We start from the raw sequence: 20,268 nt of genomic DNA on the forward strand, positions 1-20,268 counted from the left end.
AGTCTATGGTAGGGCATGTAGGATTATGGACCCCAGCATAGGTGGTGCACCCATAGGTGCTCTATTAAAGTGCCCAGGGTCAATTCAAAGGTAGGCATGCCTTGCTGGCTGCTTTTAAATTAAAGTTACATATAAATTCAACTTTTGGAATTTAAAGTACTTCCAAAGTCTTTAACCACCACTATTTGTACATTTAAATCAACCATAAGGTGTGCCCTAAGTGCCACCATGGCTGGGTGCAGTGTAACTATAAGCAGAGACCTTATAAAATGTGTTTTATAAGCCCTTGTGAGGAAAAATAGCCACATTTGTTTTTCCCTCATTGTAGTGAATAGGCTCCATAGGCTTAAATGGGGAGACTTTATTTTAACTAATAACATCTCTAAAGGATCTATACCTGTCAGATTTGGTATCAAAGTTAATAGTATAATAAACAACAACTTACAGTGTTGAATTTAATATAACTTTCACCTAGAACAGTTTTAGAACTCTTCCTAAAAGTTACCAGTTTCAGCTTCGTAGTGCCCCTCTCTGATTGGCCAGCCTCTGGCAGCCTGGCCAGGCTGGCTTGATGAGGTGTGAAGTGGCCTGGGCTGAACACAAAGAAAGTGCCTGGGAAAAAAAAAAAACTTCCTCAGCAGATGGTGAAACAGGATGGGGGAGAGCAGAAAAACTGGTCGTCAAAGTATGGAAGGGCAGTTGATGCAGCTCAGGACCTAACCCATTTCCTGCAAACCCAGACAACCAGGTGCCCTCTTGATTAGATTAGGAGATGTTTGGAGAGGGATGTGTTAAGGATTTTTAGCCACACTCGTGAGTGGGCCCAGACCTAACCTCCAAAATTCAGTTTCTGCCATTTTGGAATTTTAAGGAATGTTGCCCCCTGGGGTTGATTTTTGCAACACTCCCCAGGAAATGGCCATCCAAGAGGGTAGTGGCCTGCCTATGATAGGACAGTTTCCCCCCTGCTTTTCATACCAGGAGCAAGGATAAATTTGGCAGAGCTGCCCCAACACCTCAGATCCCTACAAGGAACAACAAAAGAAGAAGAAGGACTGATCTGCTGGACCCCTGACCTACACTTGGACACTGCACTCTGAGGGACTGCACCAGCTGCACACTTGGGCTTCATCACTATAAGGACTTTGCCTGTCTTAAACTGGTTGAAGAAGGGACTCCCTTTTTGCTGCATGTGAAAAATAGCTATCAAGGGTCCCTTGCATCAAAACCTGAAGGAACTGACCGGCTGACCAATGGCTAGTGGTCATTTTTAGTTTTGAACCTGGTGCATTTTGAGAGTTGGAGTCCTAACCCTCGAGGAGTAACTCAGAGCTTCCGGAACTTTAGTGTCAGCTGTAGACTCTTAAAGGATCTTCAAAGACTTTCTGGAAGACGATCCATAAGTTTGAAGAAGTTTGGAGACCTTTTTGAAAAAAGCTTAATAAAGGGACCGACCCACGTGGTGAGTCAAGCCGGCTTACCTCAACTGTGAGCTGACCTGGCCTGACTTGCAGGTTCGCCCGCTGTGGCTCTTGGAGCCTGTGGCTCCTGGAAAGGTGATCCGATGACCTTGCATCGAAATAGGTTTGCTGTGGAGGGTTGACCCTCGTCAGAAGGAAACAGCTCCAAAAACGTGACAAACTATGAAGATAAAAGTTGAACAGGACTCCCCACACAGCGTATCCGAGGAGGGATCCAGGGACATTGGATCAAGATTCAATTCTGGCCCAGATGAAGAATTCCATCCTGAAAAATTGTCTAAATCTGAAGGTAGAATTCTTCACTGAAGCCTCTTGCAATGCGTATCCGAGATTGGTGACTTAATTCTGCTGAAGAAAATCTTCAATAAAAAGACTAAGGCCCTCATTACAACATTGGCGGTAAATCCCGCTTACCACCGTGCAGAAGACCGCCAACACACCGCCGCGGCTGCGGAATTCCGCCACAGCTATTACGACCCACAGCTCGGAATCCGCCAAAATCTAGACCCCCACACAAGTCCGCCACACCAAAGGTCAGTGATAAACTGGCGATAACAAAACCTCCACTGTCACGCCAAAAGGAATGCGCTCACACTATCGTGACCCACGAATCCACGTGGCAGTCTTTCAACCGCGGTATTCCATTGGCGGTACACACCGCCACGCTCAAAATACACACAGAACACTACCACATTGGACAAATCAAAATACACACACCTGATGCACATACACACACCACTACCACACACCCAATACAATATAAAACACACACCCACACACCCTTACAATGAAAAATTTGGAAGAAGCAGAGAGACAGAAAAGCAAAGATCACACCAGCATACAGAGGCACACAACACCATCACTCATACACATCCACCCACAAAACAACACACACCCCTAAACATCACCCCACACATCACAACACACACCACCTCACACATCACCCATACCACCCCATGGCACCGCAAAGACACCCCAGGTTTTCTGAGGAGGAGCTCAGGGTCATGGTGGAGGAATTCATCTGGGTAGAGCCACAGCTATTCGGATCACAGGTGCAGCACACCTCCATAGCGAGGAAGATGGAGCTATGGCGCAAAATCGTGGACAGGGTCAACGCAGTGGGACAGCACCCAAGAACACTGGATGAAATCAGCAAGAGGTGGAATGACCTATGGGGGAAGGTGCGATCCGTGGTCTCAAGAAACCACATTATGGTTCAGAGGACTGGCGGCAGACCCCCACCTCCTCCCCGACAACCAACAACATGGGAGGAGCAGGTCTTGGCTATACTGCATCCTGAGGGCCTCGCAGGAGTAGCTGGAGGAATGGACTCAGGTAAGTCAAACCTACCTGCATGCTATCACATACCCCCATCCTCACCCGAACCCCCATCACTCCAACTCCTCACATATGTCCCACTATCACAAACCACACATCTCAACACCAAGCCCTGCATGCAACAACAGAGCATGGACACCCATCACCAATGCATGTCCACTACAGATACCCACACAGACCCTAAAACAATTATCACACAAGGTCCTACACAAGAATATAAGCACTGGGGTACAGGGTCACCCACACATTGCACACCATGGCACATACAGATGCAATAATCATGCCTTTACACCCCTGCAGGACCCCTACCCAACGTCACCAGACAGGAGGTTCCAGACATGTCCACTCCCCCCACAGAAGAGGCCCACAGTGATGACAGCAGCTCTGTCCAACTGGATCTAGATGACCAGCCCGGCCCATCTGGGACCTTGGGACAGTCGGTTCCCCTGACAGAGTCACAGGCCACCACAGAGCCTCCCCCCTCAGGAAACACCAGTGCAGCACCGACCCAGCAATCCCATACCTCTGTCCCCAGGACACGTCAAGCAGCAGTGTGTCCACCACTACAGGGACCCCAGGCAAACCCACCTCCCCAAGAACAGCAGGGACCTGGGAGCAGTGGCAGTGGGCACACGGTTCAGGGGGCAGAGGCCCATGAAAACTGGGGAACTGGGAGGTCTGCTGTGCGACAGGGGGAGGACAGGACCAGGGAACTCACTCTCCAAGAGGCCCTCTCCAACATCATGGGAGCGTACCATCATTCCCGAGAGACAATGGCAACGGTACTGGCCAGGTTTCAGGAGACCCAGCGGCTGCGGGAGGAACAGTATTTGGGGTTCAGGGAGGAACTCAAGTTCATCAACACCACACTGGGCACCATTGTAGGGGTGCTGAAGGACCTTGTGAACACTAGGAGGGACATTGTGGCACAACAAGGGGCCCCTGACACTAGCCTGGATGATGAACTGCCCACCACCTCCGCCGGTGTTAGTGGACAGGAGGCACCGCCACAGGACCATGACACCAGCACCCCACCCCCTGCAGATGGAGAACCACCCTGCAAGCGGTCACTGAGATCCAGGACAAAGACAGAGAACAATGCAAGACCCCCACCAAGAAATGAGACCACCCTGAATGTCATCCTTCTGTCCCACTTCGTCACCCTGTCCATCCTTAAACTGCCCTAGCTCCACTTCCTATGCCCCTTTGGACAATGTACCTGTGAGACAAATAGACTGGACTCTGCCATGGACATTCCTCCACCATCACCCCTGCCCATTTTACAACCCCCTCCACTATTTAGCACTTAAATAAACACCCTTGAATGACAAACCAATCTGGAGTCAGTCTGTGCTTTCACTATTGAAATTGTGTATTTGCAATAACTGAGGAAATACCCAATGTCCATTCTAATGTCTACATACCTATGTAACACAGCTCTAGTCCATGAGGTAACATAGCAGAGGTCACACAGTGGGACCCACATCTGTGAAATGGAAAGGCAAAGTGTCAAATCAGGGTCCATACACTGGGTGAAAGTGACAGACAGATGATAGGTCTAACAATTTTATCAGATGTAGGAGGCAGTGATGTCTTCTTACCTGTGTGTCACTGGAAGTATTGCTGGATCACAGAGTTTCTGTTGTCTATGTCCTCTTCTTCTGCCTCCTCTTCTTCACTGTCCACAGGCTCCACAGCTGCCACAAGACCTCCTTCTGGACCATCCTCCTGCAGAAAAGGCACCTGTCATCGCAACACCAAGTTGTGCAGCATACAACAGGCCACGATGATCTGGCACACCTTCTTTGGTGAGTAGCATAGGGAACCACCTGTCATATGGTAGTACCTGAACCTGGCCTTCAGGAGGCCGAAGGTTCTTTCAATAATCCTCCTACTCCGCCCAGGTGCCTCATTGTAGCGTTCCTCTGCCCTTGTCCTGGCATTTCTCACTGGGGTCAGTAGCCATGGCAGGTTGGGGTACCCAGAGTCACCTGCAAATGTCGAGGGACAACTGTTAGACAGACACTAACCCTTAGGGACAACCCCAGACCCAGACAACTATTCACACGATATAGGGTCCTTGTCCTCACCTAATAGCCACAAACGGTGCATCTGGAGTTGCGCAATCACATAAGGGATGCTGCTATTCCTCAGAATGTAAGCGTCATGCACTGAGCCAGGAAACTTGGCGTTCACATGGGAAATGTTCTGGTCAGCCAAACACACCATCTGCACATTCATAGAATAAAAGCTCTTCCTGTTTCTGTACACCTGTTCACTACTGCGGGGGCGGGGGGTACCAAGGCTATATGTGTCCCATCAAGGGCACCTATGATATTGGGGATATGTCCCAGGGCATAGAAGTCACATTTCACTATAGGCAAATCCTCCACCTGAGGGAACACGATGTAGCTGTTCATGTGTTTCAGCAGGGCAGACAACACTCTGGACAACACGTTGGAGAACATAGGCTGGGACATCCCTGATGCAATGGCCACTGTTGTTTGAAAAGACCCACTTGCCAGGAAATGGAGAACTGACAGGACCTGCACTAGAGGGGGGATTCATGTGGGATGGCGGATAGCTGCCATCAGGCCTGGCTCCAACTGGGCACACAGTTCCTGGAATGTGGCACGATATAGTCTGTAGGTGACTATTACATGTCGCTCTTCCATTGTCAACAGGTCCACCAGCGGTCTGCACACCGGAGGATGCCGCCATCTCCTCACCTGCCCCAGAGGACGTGCCATATGTATGAGAACAGGAAGCACAGAGTCAGCCAACACTGAGGTAGGAAAAAAACAATTGTATTGCACACATTTATCAATACACTATGGGGGTGATTCTCATTGAACCGCCATATGGCCGCTCCGCGGTCGAAAGACCGCGGAGGCCATTCAGGCTTTCCCGCTGGGCTGGCGGGCGACCGCCAGGAGGCCGCCCGCCAGCCCAGCGGGAAACCCCAACCCACGAGGAAGCCGGCTCCGAATGGAGCCGGCGGAGTGGGTATGTGCGACGGGTGCAGTTTGCACCTGTCGCGTATTTCAGTGTCTGCATTGCAGACACTGAAATACACAGTGGGGCCCTCTTACGGGGGCCCCTGCAGTGCCCATGCCATTGGCATGGGCACTGCAGGGGCCCCCAGGGGCCCCGTGGCACCCCCTACCGCCATCCTGTTCCTGGCGGGAGAACCGCCAGGAACAGGATGGCGGTAGGGGGTGTCAGAATCCCCATGGCGGAGGAGCGCGCTCCGCCACCATGGAGGATTCCCCCGGGAGATCGCCGACTTTCCGCTTCTGACCGCGGCTGAACCGCCGCGGTCAGAATGCTCGTGGGAGCACCGCCAGCCTGTTGGCGGTGCTCCCGTGGTCGGTGGCCCTGGCGGCCACCGGCCACCAGGGTCAGAATGACCCCCTATGTGCCTGTCTCTGTGTATATGCAAGGCCTATATATGTGTGACGCAAGACCGCAGCACAATCCTGCATTGGTTAACATTGGGCCATATGGGTCCCAGGAGCCAATGGCGATGTACGCCGGCTGTGACGATACGCACCGCCGCGGACGTGACCGCCATTTTCTCTCTGTTCACTCACTTGACACCTGATCATTGACAGGAGAGGACCTACACTGCAAGTGCTGCTGTGACCTCAGTCTGGAAGCGACGATGGCTCATGTGTCTGGGGAAAGGGCCCCCGCCTTCACATCGGAGGAGTTGGATAAACTAGTGGATGGGGTCCTCCCCCTGTACACGCTACTCTACGGTCCTCCAGACAAACAGGTGAGTACATTGTGAGCATGCTGTATGGGCAATGCCTGTTTGGAAAGGTGTGGATGGAAGATACGGGGGAGATGAGGCCTGCATGATCGGATGGTGAGTGTATGTGCGTCAGGGCAAGGGTGGGAACGTGGGAAAATGACTGTGACGGTCCGGACGGTAAAAGTTTTACATTTTCCCCTGTACTATTCCTCTAAGGTCAGCGGCCACCAGAAGAAGGATATTTGGCGTGCCATCGCCAAGGACGTCCGGACTCTGGGGGTCCACCACAGACAGAGCACCCACTGCCGTAAAAGATGGGAGGACCTTCGCCGCTGGAGCAAGATGACGGCGGAGGCCCAGCTGGGGATGTCCTCCCAACGTGGGAGGGGTGCCTGTCGCACCATGACCCCCTGATGTTCCAGATCCTGGCGGTGACTTATCTGGAGTTGGATGGGCGCTTGAGGGAATCACAGCAGCCACAAGGGGGTGAGTGCACTCTTATTCAGCTGAGTCTGCGCGAATTGGAGGTGTCTGGGTGGGGGAGGTGGGCAGTGGGTTCCCTTAGGCTAGGGCGAGTTTTGTAGGCAAGGACCCTTTGTGAGGCAGGCTAAGTGGCACCCCATCCCCACCAGTGGTAAGAGCCATCTACACCTAGTTAGGGTCCTGTGACTTCCATGTGTGCAGCAATCGGGAATAGGCCATGTACCCCATGTCCCTGTGATTAATTAGGGAACTCCAAGTGCATGGCGTAGTGCAGAGGGCTGCTGTGTCTGTAGTGTCCGCTGACGGTAGCGCTATTGTATGCACTGAACATGTCTTTCTTCTTTCTTCCCCCCCTTTTTGTGGTCTCCCTGTTCTTGTGTGCATTAGCATCATCAGGCGGAGGATCTGTGCCACCGGAGCAGGAGGGAGCTGCATCCCACATGGCCCTGAAAGGCAAGACGACGGAGTCTGAATTCACCAGTGGGACGGAGGGCGAGGGGAGCTCCACGGTGGGGACAGGAGCTGAGACCAGCGACACAGACTCTTTCTCTGATGGGTGCTCCCTTGCGGTGGCGGGACCCTCTGTGCCCCCCGCATCTACAGGTACAGCCGCCCCCCCCCCTACCAGCACCGCCCTCCCAGCAGCCCCTTAGCGTCTGTCCCGTGGCCGTTCACCCAGGAGGGTGGGCATCTCTTCGCCCCTGGCACCTCAGACCCTGACCCAGTCAGCCGTGCTGCCCTCAGTGAGGAGGCTATTGACCTCCTGAGATCCCTCACTGTTGGGCAGTCTACCATTCTGAATGCCATCCAGGGTGTAGAGAGGTGGTTGCAACAGACAAATGCATACCTGGAGGGCATTCATTCTGACCAGGCAGCCCAACAGAGAGCATTTCAGGCTCTGGCCTCTGCACTGATGGCAGCCATTGTCTCTGTGTCCAGCCTCCCACCTCCAAATTCCTCCACCCAGACCCAATCCCCAGTACCTCAGCCTATCCCAAGCACACCATCAGACCAGCATGCACACACCTCAACATACAAGGGTGGCTCTGGCAAACATAAGCACCACATATCCCACAAGCACTCACACACACATCATACCCATGCACACATACCAATATCCACTGCCTCCACTTTGTCCCCCTCCTCCACGTCTCCCTCCTCCCTACCTGTCAGGTCTCCACTCACACCTGCATGCACTACATCTTCAGCCACTACCTCCATCACAGGCACGACTATCACCACACACCTCTCACTTGCACTCACCACCCCCCTACCATTCACACATCCCCTGTGTCCTCTACCAGTGTGTCTGTGAGCCCTCCTCCCAAACTACACAAACGCAGTCACACACCCACCCAACAGCCATCCACCTCACGACAGCCTGCAGCGCATGCACCTTCACCCAAAGTCAGAAAACGAACACCTCCTACAACCACTACCTCTTCCTCCACTCCCAAACCCCCTCCATCTACCCATCCCAGTGTGTCAAAAAAACTTTTCCTCTTAACTTAAATTTTGACCTCTTCCCTACACCTCCCCCCCCCGTCCGTCCCCTAGGGCCTGCCTTTCCAGGTCCCAACCCAGCACCTCAGCCACCACATCACCGGACACAGTGGTGCCAGCAATACCCGGTTTTTGGCGTGAGCCAAGGCTGCCAGTGTCCCAAGGAGAGGCCAAGGACATTCCTCCACCTCCAAAACAGAAAAAAGTTGCCCACATCCCGGAGGGAGAAGGCCAAAACACCTGCCACCAAGGGCGGTTCAGCCAAGACAAGTGTGGGGAGTGGCAAGACAGCTGCGCTAGCATCCAAGGTGGCGAAGGGCCTGAAGCAGAAGGCAAGTCAATGTCGCTGCTAACCTGCACGACGGACAAGACCGCAACCGGCACTGCCACATGCACCGCCGCCAAGGACACCGCCACCAAGGACACCTCCGCCAGGAGCCCAGATACTGAGCCCTTCAGCAGCACCGCAGTCAGTGAGCCCGCCACCAGCACCACCGCTACTGACACCGCCGCCAGCTCTGCGGTCAGTGAGCCCGCCACCAGCACCCCCATTACTGGCACCGCCGCCAGAACCACGGTCAGTGAGCCAGCCACCAGCACGGCAGTCAGTGAGCCAGCCATCAGCACCGCAGTCAGTGAAGCCACCACCAGCACCCCCTCCACAATGACCACCGCAAGCACTGCCGCAACAATGACTGCCGCAAGCACCGCCGCTAATGGCACCACCGCCAGCCCCGCCAGCGGCCCCGCGACAACCTGAACCAGTGGCACCACCGCAGACATGGCTGCCATCCACAGTGGTCATCCGTACGTGGCTGGTGGTCAGTTCCAGGGACCTGGGCAGCTTCCATGTTGCCCCACCGTCAGTGGAGTATCACATCCACTACCTCAGTCCTTGGCAGGATGAAGGACTCTGGGCACAAAGCCCCCTCTAGAACCAGTGGAGAAAGGCATCCACTACCTCAGTCCATGGCAGGATGAAGCACTCTGGGCACAAAGCCCCCTCCAGAACCAGTGGAGAAAGGCATCCATTGCCTCAGTCCTTGGCAGGATGAAGCACTCTGGGCACAAATCCCCTTCAGAACCAGTGGAGAAAGGCATCCACTTGAGAGATAAAGCAGTGGGCAACCCAACCACTGGAGAGACTTGAGAGACTGTGGCTTTTCACTCCCCAGGATACATCAATGGGCATGGAGCCCCCTCGTGGAGCTGTCATCGTGCACTCATCCGGCTGAGGTGCCCCCCCTTTCCTTCCCCCTGAGGTGCCTGTTTTATTTCGATCTGATGCCCCTGCAGTGTTCTCTCCGTTTCGTTTGGGTATCTTGTGTGGGCCTCACCCATGCATTTTGGGCCCAGTGGTCCACGGACTATATAGGTGCAGCACCTGGACTTGAATTCTTGGTGTACATATTTGTTTATAGTGTATATACATTTTTGAATAATGGATGTTTATTGATTACAATTGTTACAATCATTTCCTTTTGTCCTTGCGTTCTTCCAGGGAGGGTCGGGGGGTGTAAATGTAATGTTTCAGCATGTATTGGTGTGTGTGTTGTTGTAGGTGAGGGTGGGGGTGGGGGTGTTGCGTGTGTGTGTCACTCTCTTTTCCCTCCCCCCGTGTCGTATGTGCTGTACTCACCGTGGTCGTCGCCGCCGTCAGTCGTGCTCCTGGTAGAGGAGCAGGAAGACAATTGCAAGGAGTTCAAGCTCCATGGCGTCCTGGTTCCTCGTGGGGTATGTAGAGGTGAGTGTTTTCCCTTCCAAGTCCTATTTCTGCCGTATTTTTGTTTGCGTTGAATCCGCTGCGGAAAAGGTGGCGGATTGGCCTGTCATAATACTGTGGGCGGTACATTGTCCTTCGCCTGTCTGTTGGCGGTGACCCCCATGCTGTTTGTTTGTAAAACCGTGGCGGTCGGAGTGTTAAAGTGGCTGTCTATGTTGGCGGTTTCCGCCATGGTCATAATTCCATTTTTTTTACCGCTGGCCTGTTGGCGGTTTTACCCCCGCTTTACCACCAAATGCCAGGGTTGTAATGAGGGCCTAAGTCCGAAGGTAAAGTTTTGACCATGGCCTTCTGCGTGCTGTAGCCGAGCAGGGCGCCATCGCAGTCAGCCTCAAAGTTCGACTTTGCACTGGTCTAGTTCGACCAGATCACCAGATTGGCACTTTTAGATTCTTTGCGCTAGGAAATATTAATTCTTTAAAAAATCATATCTCTTGTTCCCCTTATCTGATTTTAATTGTTTTGGTCTAATATTTAAGACAAAAATATGTACTTTAGTTTTATAAATTCATATTGGATTTGTATTGTGTTTTGTGTTTCACTTATTTACTCTTTTGTGATTTTTAAATGCTTTATACACTTGTCTCCTACGTTAAGCCTTGTCACTTGTTGCCAAGCTACCAAGGATTGAGCTGGGTTTAATTTATTGAGACTTAACTGGAACTAAGTGGGGGTTAGTGGCCTGTTTCTAAGTGTAGGTACATACCTGCCCTTACCAATAATCCACATTCCAACACGAGTTACTTGTGTTAAATGAAAATCCTCCTTAGCTACTAATATTAGTGAAGCAGTGGTAACCACATCAGTCAAGATTACATTAGTGGTCACCATATGAATGATTACTGACAGTAATCACTTCCCTGCATTAGGCATAGTTGCCAGAAGTAAAGTGAAAAAATGCTTTGTCAAAGCGGGATGCCTTTACATGGGTAATAGTTAAATGTAGTGTACTCAGCATCAAGTTAATATTATCAGTAATAGTCTCCCCATCACTGTGAATTTATTACTCAAATATCAGCGTTAAATATATTTTGAAAATTGAACCATTTTCTTCAAATATCAACCTAATAATTCTGACAATTCAGGCATATAGTTTAAAATACATGCTTTTCAATGTTAGTGCATTATTGTATATTAATTTAACCAAGAAAAAGCTTCTAATTGGGTTCACTGATAGCTGCCAGTAGCTCATGAGCTACTCACTGAAGGAGACTGATCTGTTGCATTCACAAATAGAATGGCTAAGTTTTCTCCAAATAAAAATATAAATTAAAAAAAGAAAGTATTGAATGTACTCCAGAAATATTTGTTTTAGGTTTGCAGATACCTTCTGCAGATTGTGAGAAAAGCCTGGCAAGCTGAATAAGACATGTGGCTCCTACAGCAGCAAAGTCTTGTTAGTCGATTCCCTGGTGTTCTATGACAGATTCTACACAGAGTGAACAAATGCATTCCTAATACAGAATATTCATGGCAAATGTGATGTTACATGTAAATTGTGAACATATCTCCTATCTTGAGGTTAGCAAACAAAAAGTGATTCTAATACAGATATATGTATCTGTCTTATTTATTGTGAATGAATTAATTAATTGTTGGCCTGTTTCAGTATTACCTGGATGTGCTGCAGTGCTGAAGTGCCTAAGGAACCCATCATATGTTACCCCATACACCCACAATCTTTATGAGGAAGCAACAAACTCTCAAACTTAAACAAAGTAATAATCTAAAATTCCACCAGACACTGCTGCCCCTTTTTCTCACTTTTCTGGTTCCTACTTGTTTCTTTTGTGCTATTTTTTTATGCCTTTCTATTACTCCTTTGCTGTTTCTGTGTTTTTCTCTGTCTTGCTCTTGGTCAATAGCCCATGAAACATAATATGTGAATGTACCCACAAATGAGAGCCAGTGGGACACACTGGCAACCACAGGCTCAAATTAAGCACATGGATACTATAACACACAAATACCAATGCTCCAGGTCAGGCTTTATGGCACTAGATGCAACACTCATGAAATCATGAAGTTATCTTCCCTTTTGGATTATTTTAAATGCTACCAAAAACCTGAAAAAACAACATTGTACATCAAGCAATAAATAATTGCAAATAGATGTTGCTATCAACACTTGCCATTTTTACCTTAGACACAGAGGTGTAGACAAACTACAGGGCAGCAACCAACAATTGCAAAAATCACAAAAAATACTTGTTTTAGCAATTCGGGAGAAGGACTCTGGGATACACATCAGAATTCAAAATTATAGAAGATGTATAGTTTAATGGTCAGGTATAAAGCTACTTTTTTGCCTCCACTCTCTTTAATGATTTGCATTTAGAATAAACATTCTTCCCAGCCTGATTCTGTCTCAATTCAAAGTGTTGTTGGTTGTAAAATGAAGTGAGAAAAAGCCACCATAGAACAAATAACATTACAAAGAATGTAATGACAAGTTTCAGTAAATTTATACCCAACAGGAACCTGGGCAGTCTCTCATTGACTGCTAACTGTTGATGAATTGCATTCTTTAAAAAGTGCATCCTGGGTGGCAAGCATTGCAACCATTTCAGCTAAGTTCCTAGACAAAAAACTGTATTTGTTTCTCCTGGTAGAGGCATGGTTCTCTTCTGCTCCACAACTCCTGACAGATATCATCCTTCCAACACTGTAACCTTTTACCACACTTGACCAGGATGTCATTACAGGCAAGAAGCAGCTACCAAGCATAGAAACTTGATACACTTCAGGCCTATATAAACCTATCAATATTCTACCTTCCAATGTCTTAAAAAAGACATTTATATATCATCATACATACATACAAATAAACTAATTTATTACCCACCTTGTGAACATCTAGTTTGTATGTCCATTAAAAGAGCATATAATAGGGCATAACATTTATCAAATGCTAACATCGAATAAATGTATAGTAATTTGTGATCTAATTATATAATGGAATGACTTCCTAAGGTCCTCGGACTTATGGCCTTCTTCTGGGACATAACATGCTCCAATGCAGCCAATGCCCAGCACATATAAAGATGGCACTTGACATTTAGGGCCTGATTTAGAGTTTGACAGAGGGGTTTCTCCGCCACAATGGCAATGGATATCCTGTTTGCTGAAATACAAATCCGTTAGGACATAGTGGGGTTTACATTTGGACTGACGGGATATCCATCACAGTTGTGATGAAGTAACTCCTTTGTCAAACTCTAAATTAAACTCTTAATCTTAGCAGTACTCAATACTTTTAGCTGATAACTCCATTGTCATTGACTGGTCAGATCAAAACTATTTTACACTTAAATACCCCTTGTTAGAAATTGGGTTGTTGGTTGAGTGGGGTGTAACCCTTAGTCAAACAGCAACCATAACCTTAGCCAGGGTAAGTGTCAAACAAACCCTAAAATAACCTTTGCTCACCCTCTGGTAGATTGCCACAGAGCAGCCAGGCTTAACTTAGTGGCAGTGTGTAAAGTATTTGTGCAACACTTCAAATAGTAAAAAGGTGAAGACAGCACACAAAGAGATTTCAGGCCATGTTAGAAAAATAGAGCAAACTTTAATAAATAAACAAGACTAAAAGGAAGAAAATTAAGTAAGTAGAACTTGAGATGTGAATGTTTAAAGAATAAACTGTAAAATAGCACTTAGAAGCAAGAAGGGTCAACTGGCGATATCTGGTCAGGGCAGGTTGGGACAGGGTCAAAATTTCAGGACCAACCGCGATAGAGCGCAGGCTAGATACAGGAACCCAGTGAGGCCCACTGAACAAAAGTACCTTAATATTGGTTGCTTCGACAACAAAGACGCCGGGTGTAACTGAAACAATGCGCTGGTGTCCATCTCCACAATGGAGGAGATTCACTGATTTCCCCCATGCAGTGGGAGGCAACATATTCCGCTTCCGATCCATGCAGCAATGACAATGGGTTGGGTTGCCAGAGAATGCATCAGCTCTGCTGCAGCATGCACATTAAGCCCACTTCCAAGAGTCCAGGACTGGAGTGGCACCACTTGGTAGGGCAGACTCATAACTGGCAGAGTCCAGGTGCAGAAGTAGGCTGGTGGAAGTCTTTTATGTCCCTGAGACTTCAAATTAGGAGACCAGTCAGCTGGACCTTGAAGTCACTCTGGGTTCTAAGATAGAGAGGTGCATGTCCAGTCCTTCTCACTCCCAGCCAAGATAGCAGCAGGCAGCAAGTCAGCACAGCAAATCAGGAATCCAGCAGAGTAACAGTCCAGCAGAGTGGCAGTCCTTGCATCAGCACAACAGTCCTTCTTCCTGGCAGGTTATCGACAGGTTCAGAAGTGTACTGAGTTGATGGTGTCAGAAGTAAAGTACTTACACCCAGTTAGGCCTTTAAAGTGGGGACAAGTTGAAAGGTGGGTCTTTGAAGTGCACAGAGGTCCTGCCCTTCCCGCCCTCACTCCAGACACACCCCAGAGGGGGGGGGTATACAGGCCTTTGTGGTGACAGAACACAGTGCATTCAGGTGTACCTTTGAGGCTGTAGCCACCACCTCCCTCCCTCCATGTCAAGATGGCCCATCATGGCTCGTCAAGTCACATCTTAGCTCCCATTGTGTTTAGCTGTCCAGGAGAAATACATAAAGCCAACCTGTCACCCACCCCAGACAAGTGATCAGAGACAGGCATTAGGCATCAAATGGCTAAAGTAAGGAAATGCTCACTTTCTGAAAGTGGCATTTACAGAATTGCAATTTAAAAACTAACATCATCAAAAAATGTATTTCTTCCAGATTGTGAGTTACACGTATAAAATGTAATAAGTTAATTTCAATATTATCCAATCAGAAAGTTAGGCCTAGCAATAATGAAAAATAACTTTGTAAATTTTCACCACCAGGACATATAAAATTGAAAAGTACAAGCCCTGCTTTTTAAGTACATTGCACCCTGCCCCGTGGGTAGTCTAGGGCCTAACTTAGGGGTGACTTATATGCATAAAAAGGGAAGGTTTGGGTCTGGTCGGCAAAGCAGTGTAAACCGCACTTATAGCCTCCTCAGGCCTGAGACATGGTTAAAGGGCTACTTAAGTGGGTGGAGGAATTAGTGCTTCAGACCTATAAATAGCATTTAATTTATAGGCCCTGGGCACATGTAGTGCACTTTACTAGAGACATAAGCAAATCAAATATGTTAATTTATGATAAGCCAAAGTTACCATCTTTTAAGAAGAGAGCACAAGCACTTTAGTAGTTGTAGCAGTGGTAAATTGCAGAGTCCTAAAGTCATCAAAAATATATTCAGTGGACATTGGAGGAGGAAGGATACGGTTTGGGGATGACCCTGCATAAAGGGCCAGGCCTAACACTCTTCTATTTTGAACACTGAACCAAACCTAACCCTTCTACACATCTCTATTTTAGTATATTCCCTTCGAAATATAGCTCCTCCTTAAAGGTAAATGATAGCCTGATAGAACAACTCTTTTAGAAGACCAATATAGGTGATTATTATTATGTACTTTGAACAAGATAAAAGCCCCTTTATGTAAAACAGGAAAGAAACGTAGCAGCTCTATCGAATGGGATTTAAGTAATCTGAACTCAAATATACAATTTATGCACACCACTTAATATAGCTGAAAATGTACTTAATGTAATGAACCAACATAACAGCTTTTTTAGGTCATAAAAAATCAAGATCTTATAGTAAAATAGTGACACCCATCACTACTGATTACTGTTGGGCTATGTCCAATATACCAACATTCATTCTACCTTCTTTCTTGTCAACTATCCTTTGCCAGGCAAAATGACAACTCTGGCCAATTACCCCTTAAAGTCTTGTTTATAATGCCTAATTTCTATGCACCATCTCGTTGTCACACTGGCTAAGCATAATTAAATTGATCCCTATCATTTATACCTACAGCTATTCTGAAAATAGATACCTCCGAAGCAGTCTTCACCAAAAAAGAAAAGTTAACGTTCCTCCATATCCCTTTCCCCCTTTCTTTTTTTTGTGCAAAACTCCTAGTGTGTAGCTGGGCTACTAAAACAACAGATAAAAAGAATCACTTATTGAACATACTCAATTTCAATGTTATTGGAGGTCATAGCATTGAATCATCTGTGCTAAAAGTAGTGGATAATGATGTAGGGAGATGGTTTCCTTCTCATCCATGTAGGCCTGGCAACAGCCTGTGTGGCATGCTAGAATCAAGGAAAAGCATAGAACAATTCCTATTGATGATGCCAACATGATAAATACAGAGAATCCTTTCTATCCTATCTGAAACAGACTGTAGTATCCATCCTTTTAAAATATATTAGGAACCAAAAGATTTCTTTTTAGCATTATATTCTTCATATACATGCCCATATTATTGTATAGACTCCATGAGGTCTGCTCAACTCCTTAATCAATGTCTCAGCTAATTACAACTTTAGTTGGCACATAGACAAAGTAAATTGAAACATCTAAAAGATAAGATTCCAACTATAGACTCTAAAGAAACCATGTCTGGTATATGTTTCAATACATCTTCAAGCAGCACAAATGAGTGATGAAAACATTACAAATGCCAAATAATTATGCAGAACTGTAGGCTGTGCGATGAATTCAAATTTTTGGAAATGTTGCTTGTCACTATTTGAAGCTACTCAGGACCATAATACTCTTCTTTCTGAAGAAGGATTTCAAACCATGCCATGTCTTGTCATTTCCACTTTGTCTGTGGGAGTTCCTCCTCACAGGATTCTACTAATCGGATCAACTCACTTTCAGAAAGTGTATTCATGCAGCAGGAAGATTCATATCTGATACTAAAAGAAATCCACATGCAACAAATAAGTTATGACTACTAACATGGCTACTAGTTAAAGCTCCCTGAACTTTCAAAATAATATCTGTCAAGCAAGCTGGTAATTTCCAGAGGTCAACAAACTGTATGACACTGCTGTGTCTCAAAACTCCATGCTTCTCCAAAAACATTAAATAAGACTGTTATTGAATTTTCTCAAGTGAAACTATAGAGGAAGCCTGCCATTCCTTCTCTTGCCTTGAGAGATTGCCGTAATGTAGCAGTGTTTTTTAGGTAAGATGATATTCAAGTTCCAAAGAGTAATATTCTGGTTACCTCATCTTTAGATTGTTTTTACCTCTGCATCAGGCAGCTTCGCCTTTGTGCATACTGTTGGAAATTTTGCCTATTTCAAGTCACCACAAAGGCACATGTTGGAGCTTTGCTGAACAGTGGTATTTCTGCAGAAATATCAGAGACCTCTAAGAATTGGCAGGGTGGATCCTGCACCCTGCAGCCCTGACATTGTTTTCAGTCTTCCTTTGAAGCTATGCTTTTTTGGACCCTCGGACCTCTGATAAGGTTATACTTGGGTAACCCTCCACTTTCTTGAATTACTCATTGGCAGACATCCTTCTGATGGATTGACAATTACTTAGGCTGACATGAAGCGGGTCCTGATGATGATCCTTCCATTTTAAATGATTGAACCATTATTGGGAATATACAGACACAGCCTATACTGAAATATGTTGGATTTTATGGGGTTTATCTTTGCTAATGGAAATGTGATACACGTAGGTAGTCATTTTGACACTGGCGGTCTTTTGACCGGCAGGGTAAATGTGGCAGTCCCACCACTAACAGACTGGCGGTGCAGAAAACCACATGCGTGTGGCAGGTTGCCATCCGCCAACTCGCCACATCCCCACTCATACCGCCATGGCGGTCAAAGCCACCGGGCCGGAGATGATCATATCTGACCCGGCGGTCCACAGAAGACCGCCTTTCGTATTAGGAGCCATCTTTCCACCTTGGTTTCCGCAGCAGAAGCAGCACTATGAAAACCATGGTGGAAAGGCTACCAATGATAGGGAATTTCTTCCCTGTCACAAGTAGATGACTCCCCCACCCCCTAGCAAGCACTAGACTCTCCCTCCCCCACCCTCCCACTCCCCCAGCAAGCACTAGACCCCCACCTCCCCTTCAGCCACAGTACTCCCCTTCCCCCACCCCCAACCCTTTCAGCCACAGCGCTCCCCTCCCCGCATACATACACATGGACACCCACATGCCTACACTTACATACATGCATTCACTCACACACATCCATACATGCATTCACAACATCATTCATACACATATTCAAACATGCATCCATACACACAATCACAACATTCATACATCCATTCAAGCATGCATCCATACATGCATTTACAACAACATTCATACAAGCATTCAAACACACATACTAACATGCAGACAAACATGCATATACCTCAACACTTGCATACACACCTTCATATACAATTACATGTAGACATGCATTCACTTCAACATTCACATAACGTATACAACCATGCATGTACACATTCATGCACACCACACACTCATACACATAACACCCTCCAACCTCCCACGTCCTCCTCTGTCGGACGATCACCTTACCTGTTCCTGGCAGAAGGTCATCCGGCAAGAAACAGGAAGGGGCGCTTCCACTACCGGAAGCACCCTACCAGCAGGACACTGCCAGGACATATTATGGTCCATAATAAGGCGGGTGGTGTACTGCAGGTGGGGTGGGGCAGGGCAGGTGGTAGAACCACCAGATAGCCTCTGCCCACTAGCACGACTACTGTCAGTGTGGCAGAAATCCGACAGTACCCATTATATGGTGGGAGGAAGATCGCCAGCACTGGCGGTCTTCATGCGCCAGTGGCTTTGGTAGTCTTTGAACATAGTTTAAGCTTGAATAACATGTATCACACTTTTGCCTTAATACTCTCTTTACTTCCTCACTTATGCCACTTCATGCTTGCATACACCCCACTGTATACTTGTTGTTGCAGTTTTACTTATTACTGGCTTACTATAAATTTAAATATTAAAATGTTGTTTTAATTTCATTATATATGATACTCCCTACTCTCCCCTAGGGACCACTGTTGTTTTTATAATTTTACTTAACTAGGTCCCCTACATATCACAGAGATATCACACTAAGGCCAATATTTATACTTTTTGATGCACAACTGCGCCAACGCAGTTGTGCGTCAAAAATTTTAACGCCATTCCAAAGCGCCATGCGGGTGCCTTATTTATTGGATGACGTTAGCCGGCGCTGCGGACTGGTGTGCGTCAAAAAAAATGACTCACACCAGGCAGCGCCGGCGTAGGGGAAAATGAAGCTTGGGCGTCAAAAAATGGGGCAAGTCAGGTCTGAGGCAAAATTTTGGCCTCAACCCGATTTGTGCCATTGTTTTTGACGCCCAACCCCCATTGAAATGACTCCTGTCTTAGCAAAGACAGGAGTCATGCCCCCTTGCCCAATGACAATGCCCAGGGGACTTATGTCCCCTGGGCATGGTCATTGGGCATAGTGGCATGTAGGGGGCACAAATCAGGCCCCCCTATGCCACAAAAAAAACACACAAAAAAATACTTACCTGAACTTACCTTAACTTCCCTGGGATGGCTCCCTCCATCCTTGGGCGTCCTCCTGGGGTGGGCAAGGGTGGCAGGGGGTGTCCCTGGGGTCATGGGAGGGCACCTCTGGGCTCCTTCCGAGCCCACAGGTCCTTTAACGCCTGCCCTGACCAGGCGTTAAAAAATGACGCAAAAGCGGCTGGACGTAATTTTTTAAGGCCTGCCCACTCCCGTGCGTCATTTTTGCACGGGAGTTTAAATAAGGCGCACATGCCTTAGAGTAATTTTTTAGAAGGGAACGCCTACATTGCATATAATTATAGGTAGGTGTCCACGAAAAAAAATGACGCTAACTCCTAGATTTTTGGCGCTAGACGGGTCTAACGCCAAAGTATAAATATGGAATTAGCTTTGCGTCGGATTTGCGTAATAAAAAACGACGCAAATCCGGCGCAAACAGAGTATAAATATGCCCCTAAGTGCTTCACATGTGCTCAGT

The 20,268-nt window shown here is 47.5% G+C and overlaps 1 protein-coding gene across 1 annotated transcript in view; it reads right to left on the bottom strand.

Moving 5' to 3' along the window:
• Positions 1–20,268, bottom strand: part of LOC138301689 (lectin-like) — a 161,948-nt gene that overhangs the window by 86,762 nt on the left and 54,918 nt on the right. The gene's annotated exons all lie outside the window — the stretch shown is intronic.

Source organism: Pleurodeles waltl, chromosome 6 (assembly GCF_031143425.1).
Source record: "Pleurodeles waltl isolate 20211129_DDA chromosome 6, aPleWal1.hap1.20221129, whole genome shotgun sequence".
NCBI classification, from domain to species: domain Eukaryota; kingdom Metazoa; phylum Chordata; class Amphibia; order Caudata; family Salamandridae; genus Pleurodeles; species Pleurodeles waltl.